The following is a 10000-nucleotide window of genomic DNA, read 5'->3' on the forward strand; positions in this document are numbered from 1 at the left end:
TCATTCTCCATCATCAATAGTAATGTCTTCTTAAACAGAATAATCGAATAATTAATTCACGTGACATTCTGCATATGTTTCCGTTAACAGATCATAAAGGGTTTCATTTTCTTGATTGTGTGTAACGAACTCAATTTTTTTTACCTAATAAGTGACATTGTCTCTGGGAGACAATTGAGAATCTATAATTAAGCAAATACTGGAACCATCAACATTTGATAGAATTTAAAGCTTCATCTGAATATGAAGGAATCTATTTTAGAAATATATTTCGGTTGATGAATTGAGAAATCGATATATCAGTATAGATTTTTTCAATGAAAACCGTTATGGGTAAGCCAGATATTATATATAAATATTTTTCTCGTTTCGATGTTAATTTTTCATGTCATTATTGCATAAGATATTTTATATTATCTATATATGCAGAATTTTTTCATTGTCTGTTGATAAAGTTTCTTTAAGAAAAGGGTCGATATTTAATCACATTATGTAAATTTGTGATCATATCACATGAAGTAACGGAAAACTTGTTATTTAGTAATTTTGATTTCCTGTTTACCATTTGAAATTTTAATTAATTATGGAATAATCATTCTCTTAAATTTTATATTATTTAGATATGGTCTATCTCCTGGATTTGACCTTAAGTATGTGAAAAATATGATATACCCACAAGAAAAGAACAAATTTGTGAAGAAAAGGAAAAATAAAGAGTTAGTTTTACTAGTTATCGTTTTTATAATACAAACTATATTGCGCTGTTTAATTTTTGATTGCCTGAAATATTTATGAATATTCAAGGTTAGGTGTTCATAGTTTTTAATGAAATTCTTAGCCGCATATTTCTATGTTAAGTACTACAACATATTTCTAGAAATCTTTAGAACAAATATTTTATAATGATCATCCATATGAAATATATCTTCGTGATATTATCTCATAGGAAAGAAGCCTATTTTGAAGGAAACAAAAACCTGTACGCTCACATAATGTGCTTTTACCAATGGCAGGGAGCACAAAGCTTGTGAACACATAATTTTTAAAGGTAGATAAGCTATCACACGCATATGAGAAATATGTCTTTCCACCATCATTATCCAGTAATGGTAATGCCATTTCTTGCCAAGGACCTTTTAGACTCGCTCTGATGTTTTCACAAATAAGTCCTATTGCGTGATCTCCATGACTGATCCGGCCAGGTAACTTCGTCAACTGTTACATTAGAAAAAAATTCTTCAACCTTTCTACTTGTAAGAATTTTTTAAGTTCCCTGCTTTTTTAAAATCTTTTAAATTTCTTTGACGTACGAGTATTTCATTTTATGTATTTTTAAGTCAGTACAGATCACAGAATTTACTTTTCTTTTTGTGGTTTATAGATTTTTTGCACTTTTAAGGTTCTTTGACATAGAAGTATATCTTTTAATGTATTCTTAAGGCAGTACATATCACAGGGCTTACTTCTCTTACACTCTTTCCAGGTTCTTTGACATGAAAGTATATTTTTTTATCTATTCAATGGGTGTACATATCATAAGACTTACTTCTTTTCTACTCTTTCAAGGTTTTCTGAAATAAAAGTATATCTTTCTATCTATTCTTCAGGTAGTACATATCATAGGACTTACTTCTACACTTTTTCAAGACTCTTTCACATGAAAGTATATCTTCTTATCTATTCTTAAGGAATCATATCATAGGACTTAATTTTTCCGGGGGGATTAAGGCAACTTTAACGTCGTCCCATTGCCCCAGTGTTTAAGGATAAACAAAGACGGGAAGTATAGACGTTTCGTTCTTTTTGTGAAGGGGGTTCAACGCTTGTCAGAACCGACCAAAGTAAGTGGAGGTCATAGAATGTTTGCCCAAAAATTTTCAACACTTCCAGTAATGAGGTACAGTTACAGGAATTTCTCCTAGAAACACGACATAAGGTGGAGAATTTCCCATTCTGATTGAGAGCATTAATACATTCCCCCTGAAGCGTCTAAATATTCTATAGATTTACCTTGCCGGATAATACGAAATAAATTTCCAATAACTTGTAAAATTACATTCAGTTTATTTCAAAAGTAGCTTAGATTTTCTTTAAAAAAAATAGAAGACATAAAGGTTAGAAATTTTCAAATGTTTGCCTTTCGCACTCTTGTCATCTGCAAAGGATACTCCTTTGTCAATGTTGCGAGAATGGTATAGCAAATATCACATCAAATATACAATATAATTGTAAGTAATGTATTATTATAATTATATAATTAGGAACCATGAAATTATATTGAATTTACTTTCATAAATATTTTTTTGAGATTTCCAAGCCATCACACAGCTCACAGCTCTAACAACTAATACTTTCCCCATCCTGGTACCCCCCCCCCCCCCCCCCCCGCCCAGCGTCCTGCTTCTGCCTGTTGTCCCCTCCCCTCTAGCAACCAAACTTTTCTACACCTGAAATTCAGGAATCTATAGATATTGGGGGTGACAGAGGGATAATGGAGACAACAGGACTATTGCATTTGGCTGTACTGTACATGATCTGGTTAACAATTTATACTTATGTAAAGTCTACCGAGTGTAGCTCCTGCTCTTCGACTGATGGCCTTTGTCTTTTAATTTGGATTATGGGGGGCCTAACTAGGCACTCTATAGATACTGTTGTTCTTAGTATCCTCTCTCTCTCTCTCTCTCTCTCTCTCTCTCTCTCTCTCTCTCTCTCTCTCTCTCTCTCTCTCTCTCTCTCTCTCTCTCTCTCTCTCTTACTTCTTGACTGAGCGCTAGTTTGGTTTTATTAAGAAAACACACACACACACACAAACATGAATTTTGAGTGCGTGGTTCACGTAGTGTTTGTTTTAAATTATTGGGTTTCGCCTCATATTTCAGTAGGGTCTGGCAAACAAAGTCGAAAAACTAACATTATTTCACATTGAAAGAAAAGTTAACATTAGAGAAAGTAACATCGTTTTTCACACAACAAATCACTTTTATATTGATAGGTCATATCACGAGGTCACGAGTGGGGGTTACAGAGGATTAATATTAATGTCAGTAAAAATAATGCCATTATTTAAAAGAAAAAAAGGTCAATTAGGGGACACACATTCAATATCATATGCTGACATGAAGCATCAGTAACTCCTTGGTTTGAGAATGGAAGGTTGGACATGACTCTTCTCCAGCTGTCTGAGAAAGTATTCATTGCAATTGTATTGGTCCAAGTGCTAAAGAAAAAACGAAAACATAAAGGTTTAAAGATCGTTCATAAATGACAGAGAAAACAGGCAAGTCAAAGTCCTAGAAATGGACCATATATGCATATAATCAACGCCCATGCATCAAGCTAAGACCAGGGAGGGCCAGGCAATAGCTGTTGATGTCTCAGCAAGGAGACATACAGGCTTCCCTAAACACCCATCCTTAGCACACAAAGATGGTAAGGTTGCAGACACAATTAGAAATAATCGAGCTAAGCGGCGCTCGAACTCCTATTCAGCAGATTACCAAGGATGTTTCCTATAGGCTACCATAACATATGAATCAACTATTGGATTGCAAATGTGAGGCGTATACACATTTAATCATATTAGATGAAAAAAAGAAAAAGACATTCGCATGAGGAGCATTATAATAAACTTTTTGAAATGATGAGAACTTATATAGCAAAAAAAAAAAGAAAAAAAAAAGAAAGAAATCAATCAATACTGTTATGCGTGAATGTATCTCTTTAAATGAAAGACTGGTAATTAAGGTTTGTTCTTTGGAAACAGGAAAGAGTTTTACTGACCTGCAATATTCATGAGTTACGGAAAAATCTACAATCAGCTTAATAGCACGTGAAACATGTGATGGTACCATTACTGCCTTTCATGAATACATAAAGGTAACTTTAACTGGGTTGATAATTGAGTCCAATGAATAGTTTAATCTATATTTATTTAATTTATATTTATTATCTTAATCATAATACTGTGCTGGTACTGAAAATCATAAAAAATATCGAGTTAAAGGTTCCATTTGTGCCTGAGTTGCTCTAATGGATAGCTGATGTCTGGTGCTGATACCTTCCGTACACATAGGGGGAGATACGGGTTCATATATAATGTTGGGATTACCAGAAAGGGTTATTTCAACAGAATTGACACTTAGTATCCCTAGTTTAGCCTCAAATATAACTTTACTAAAGAAAAAAAGAAAATAGAAAATATATATATTCGCCGAAACAACAGAGCTTATAGTTACAAATAAGCTTTTCTTTGTATAATAGCTCAAAAATAATTCTCAATGAAAGACGAAATTTGTTAAGTGAGTTATTACCCGGGTAAATAAGAGCTGATTATTTGCTGATTAAGATTGAATAACCAGGCTCTAACTGGTACTCATTATTATTATTATTATTATTATTATTATTATTATTATTATTATTGTTGTTGTTGTTGTTGTTGTTGTTGTTGTTGTTGGAATTATTATTATTATTATTAATATTTTTGTTGGGATTATTATTATTATTATTATTATTATTATTATTATTATTATTATTATTATTATTATTATTATATAGTGTTTCACCCCCCCAAAAAACAACCTTCGTCACACTAGAATGCTGTTATTATTTATAATTTTCTGATTCTAGATAGTGGACACGTTTGCTGGTCTCAACGAGTTTTGGTGTAGAGAAATAGAGAAGCTGGTTAAAGTCTAATGCAATTACAAAACCCATATATCGATAGACCACCAAAAATACTTAGGATTCAAGGTATACATTTTCTTCTTACTTTGCCAATGAAGGTAATGTAGCTTAGCAAAATGTGTTTGTAAAATAGGTTTCCTAGATGCATTCTATATAGTGGAAAAATGGAATATTAATGAACTTTAGATGATATCGTTATTTCTGTTATATTATAGAGCAAGTATAGTATTCCTAAGCCTACTGTATGGGAGCAACTGTTTTTTTTTCTTTATTATTAATACAGGATTCTTCGGGAACTACAGAAATTGAGCCTTTTGTTTAAATATGTTTTATCTGTAAAATTGAATGTTAATAATGTTGAATAAAGAATAGTTTTACCTACATGTTACATTCCATAGTACTTCGGTTTTTCTAAATCATTCAGGAATGAAAGTTCATGAAAAACCTAAGATGATGGCTCATATACGTCTTCAATGCTTGCACAACTTGTCTTGGAATCCTTAATCTATTTTCAGCGTCTTCCTGAAGTTGCTTCGTATTTGTTTCTTAACATCTTCCACATTAGCATCACTTTGGGAACTTCCAATAGTTTTTCACATGCAGCAGCTTACTTCCCTTTTACACATAGCTATGGCTTCTTATGTCCTACAATCCTGGTAAGGAGTTGTACAACAAAATAAGCTGATGGAGTTTTTTTTTTTTTTTTTTTTTTTCACCTTCCAACGTTAGCAACTTAACACCACGACAGTTTTGATGATACTGTGGCCTGTTGGTATTTATCGTGACGGCGCCGAGTAAAGCTGTGAACTCAAAGACAGGTTGGAAATGACTGAGTTATATTATTGTAGAACACTCTCCTTAAATACAAAACCTCAAGGCAACAGGACATAAGTTCACAAGACAGACAATATTACAGAGGAAAAACCAGACATGAATTTTCACGTTCGTTTTAGTGCGAGGGAAGTGCGAAGATACAAGCATAATATATACAAAAGGAATTATGTACAATTGTGTGAAACACGGTTGGTACATGGCTTCCCCCCCCCCCTAAAAATGACATACTGTACATGTTAAATAGGGCGCCCTGATCTAGAGAGGCGAACTGTAGGCGGGTCATCTGGCAGAAGATAAGCAGGTTTTAGACGATCAATGGAGACCCAGTCTTCTTTGCCCCGAATGTTTAGGAGGAATGCTTTCGGACTGCGTCGGATCACAAGGAAAGGGCCCGTGTAAGGGGGCGTTAGTGGTGGCTTGCTGGTGTCGTTGCGCAGGAAGACGTGCGTTGCAGAGTGCAAGTCCGTTGGTATGTGATGCTTCGCTGGGGGCTTGTAAGTCTGGCGGCACGGAGTAAATTTTCCCACGACGTTACGTATGCGCTGGAGATCGTCGGAGGAGGTTGTAGAAGGAAAAAAATTCGGCAGGGACGACCAACGGGTCGCCATACACCATTTCAGCTGCCGAGACGTCGAGGGCGTCTTTAGGAGTGGTCCTTAGTCCCAGGAGGACCCAGGGAAGCTGAGTAAACCAATTGCAATCCTTGCAGCGGGACATCAAAGCTGCTTTGAGGGTGCGATGAAAACGTTCAACCATTCCATTGGCAGCGGGGTTGTAGGCCGTTGTCTGATGTAGGGTGATGCCCAGGAGATTCGCTAATGACGTCCACAATTGAGAGGTGAAAGTAGTTCCCCTGTCAGAAGTAATATGCTCAGGGATACCAAATCTTGAAATCCATCCAGAGAGTAAGGCAGATGTACATGAGGCGGACGTTGCAGTTTCCATGGGAATGGCTTCAGGCCAACGAGTGGAGCGGTCGATGACGGTAAACAGGTAACGATGTCCTTGTGATGTGGGTAGGGGGCCTACAACGTCTACGTGAATATGTGCGAAACGACGCTGAGGTTGAAGTAAGGTGCCCACTCCTGAATCCGTGTGTCAATGTACTTTGGAAGTTTGGCAAGAAGTACAGGCGCGGACCCAATCCTTAGCATCCTTAGAAATGCCGTGCCAAATGAACTTTGCCTTCAGCAGCTGTGCAGTAGAACGGCACGAGGGATGTGAAAGGCCGTGGATGAAATCAAACACCTGTCGGCGCATGGGAGCAGGAATCCAAGGTCGCGGTCTACCAGTACTGACGTCACAGAGGAGGGTGGTGTTGGAGTCTTCGATGGGAAAATCTTCCTAACGGAGGGACGTGCAGGATGTCCTACAAGCTTGATACTCTGGATCCTGTCGTTGGGCTTCAGCCAGGGAATTGTAATCCAATCCTAGTTGAACGACAGCCAAGGTGTTTCTTGACAGGGCATCGGCAACGGGATTCATTTTCCCAGGGACGTATTGGAGGGTGCAATTGTATTCAGCCACGGCGGAGAGATGTCGGCATTGACGGGCGGACCAGGCGTCAGACTGTCGAGTGAAGGCGTACACCAGAGGCATGTGGTCTGTGAGAATGACGAAGGGTGTACCTTCTAAGAAATGGCGAAAGTGATGGACAGCCAAGTGCACCGCCAGCAATTCTCGATTGAAGGTAGAATAACCCGATTCTGCCTTGGACAGTTTTCTGCTGAAGAAGGCCAATGGGCTGGGCGAGCCTTTGACCACCTGCTCGACTACTGCACCAATAGCGATGTCGCTAGCATTGGTGGAGAGAAGGAGAGGGGCGTGTGGGATAGGAAAAGTGAGAGCCGCAACAGTTGATAGGGCCTTCTTTGCATTGCAGAAGGCTGCTTCTTGAAGGGGACCCCACTTCAGGTCCTTCGGCTTGCCCTTGAGGGAGGTTTCAGAGGGGAGCAAGAGTGGCGGTAATGGCTGGCAGAAAACGGTGATAATAGTTGATCATGCCCAAGAATTCCTGCAGAGCTTTGACGGTCGAGGGCGCGGGGAAGTTCTGAACGGCTGCTACCTTCTCAGGGAGGGGATGGACTCCTTCAGGAGTGATACGGTGCCCTAAGAACGACACTTCGTTGGCGCCAAAGGTACACTTGTCGTACCGGACTACAAGGCCGTTTTGTTGCAGGCGGTCAAGCACGATGCGCAGGTGACGCAGGTGTTCCTCTTTTGAGGAGGAGAACACAAGTATGTCGTCCACATAACACACACAGAAAGGAGGTCCCCTAAGATGCCATCCATGAGACGTTGAAACGTTGCCCCAGCATTACGAAGGCCAAAACAGGAGTAATTGAAGGTGTATGTGCCAAACGGAGTGGTGATGGCGGTCTTGGGGATGTCTTCTGGGTTCATAGGCACCTGATAATACCCCTTCAGGAGGTCGAGCGTAGAGAAAACCTTCTCTTTGTGCAGGTAGGAGGTTACATCGGCAATGTTTGGGAGGTGGTAGTGATCCGGTTCTGTTTGCATGTTCAGGCGCCTGTAATCCCCGCACGGACGGAGGGAGCTGTCTTTCTTCAGAACGATGTGTAAGGGTGACGACCATGGGCTGGAGGCCTTTTGGCAAAGGCCCATTTTCTCCATTTTGGCGAACGTCTGTTTGGCGGCAGCAAATCGTTCCGGTGCCAGACGTCTGAATTTTTGCGAAGACTGGGGGTCCCGTCGTCTTGATATGGTGATAAATACCGTGCTTGGCAGGAACCGTGGGCGTTTGGCGAAGTTCTGGACGGAAAACTTCCGGGTACGACGTGAGGAGGTGGGCGTAGGCATCCGTGGGTGCGCTAATGTGGAGAGCGAGGTTAGAGGGGGCGGGTTGAAGAGGTGTCGACAAGTACGAGTCTGCATTGACCAATCGTTGGTGGGCGACATTGACCAGAAGGTGGAAATGAGAGAAGAAATCCGCACCGAGGATTGGCATTGTGACGTCAGCAACGAGAAACTTCCAATTGAATTTACCGTTTTCGAACGATAATGTGAGGTTCTCGTAACCGTAGGTGGGTATCGCAGATCCGTTGGCAGCTACCAAGCGGACGTCGGCAGGTGTAGACAGACTACGTTGTGCCTTGAAGAGTTTCCTTGGCAAAAGAGAACGACAAGCACCCGTGTCTACCAAAAATCGCACGCCCGTTCCTGCATCCTGTAAAAAGAAAAGATTAGAAACACGGGAGGCCACCGCCACAAGCGATGGCCTACTTACACGTTTTTTGGCCACTGACAATCTTCGGCACATTTCTTCGCGGTTGCCCCGAATCTGAAGTGGTAGTAGCAAAACTGCGGCGGATGGGAGGTAGGAAGTGGCTGTAGAAGTCGTTCGTTGGGGCGCGAGCGATTGGTGGGTGGTGGGCGGCTTTGTCGCCGCTTCGGCACGTCACGGGGTAGGCGTGTATGTCCTACGGCATTCATGTCAGCATCGGTTGACGTTGAATAGGCATCCTCGTCGTCAGGGGTGGAGGCGTTGATGGAGGTCTTGAAGTGGCTGTCCATAAGGGCGTCGGCTTTGGTCATCAAGTCCTTTATGGGTAAACTATCAACATAGGGTATGGCAGCGCGTACAAGTTCGGGTAAACGGCGTATCCAAAGGGCACGAAGTAGGTTCACCTCACGAGGAGAGCAGAAGGTATTATTTGAGGGCGTCGTACGCTATTGGGGTGTCTCCTTGTTCACAAAGCCAGTCGGATATTTCTGGGAAGGTGTCCTCGGGTATCGCCGCGAGAACATAATCCGCTTTGGTGGTTGAGCGAGTCACGCCCCTGATACGAAAGTGGACTTCAGCGCGTTGAAACCAAGCCAATTCTTCTCCGCTGGCGAACGGAGAAAGTTTCAATGGGGCGGCCGCAGCGCCAACTGCTGTAGTAGAGTCCGTCTCCGTCATAGTACCAACGATGGAGGGGCGAGGGAGGTGGGGGTGGAAGGCAGTGGGAGCGAGTCGACTTCCGGGGTCACCAATGTGACAGCGCCGAGTAAGGCTGTGAACTCAAAGGCAGGTTGGAAACGACTAAGTTATATTATTGTAGAACACTCTCCTTATATACAAAACCTCAAGGCAACAGGACATAACAAGTTCACAAGACAGACAATATTACAGAGGAAAAACCAGACAGGAATTTTCATGTTCATTTTAGTGCGAGGGAAGAGCGAAGATACAAGCATAATATATACAAAAGGAATTATGTACAATTGTGTGAAACACGGTTGGTACATTATTAACAGTACAGTATTCAGACAATCAGTAATTTAAGCCCCGCCCATGTACTGGTGGGCGGAAAAAATATTAGGAGTTCTTTATTTCGTTGTAATGACAGAACGTCATTATGATATTCACCCTAACAATGATATTGGCAGTACAAAAAATAATGACAGTAATTTTGATCCGTCTGTACAGTGTTTAATACCAATTTTTTATGTAATAAAGTGGACACCATAGCACAAA

This window comes from Palaemon carinicauda, chromosome 18, assembly GCF_036898095.1.
Source record: "Palaemon carinicauda isolate YSFRI2023 chromosome 18, ASM3689809v2, whole genome shotgun sequence".
NCBI classification, from domain to species: Eukaryota; Metazoa; Arthropoda; class Malacostraca; order Decapoda; family Palaemonidae; genus Palaemon; species Palaemon carinicauda.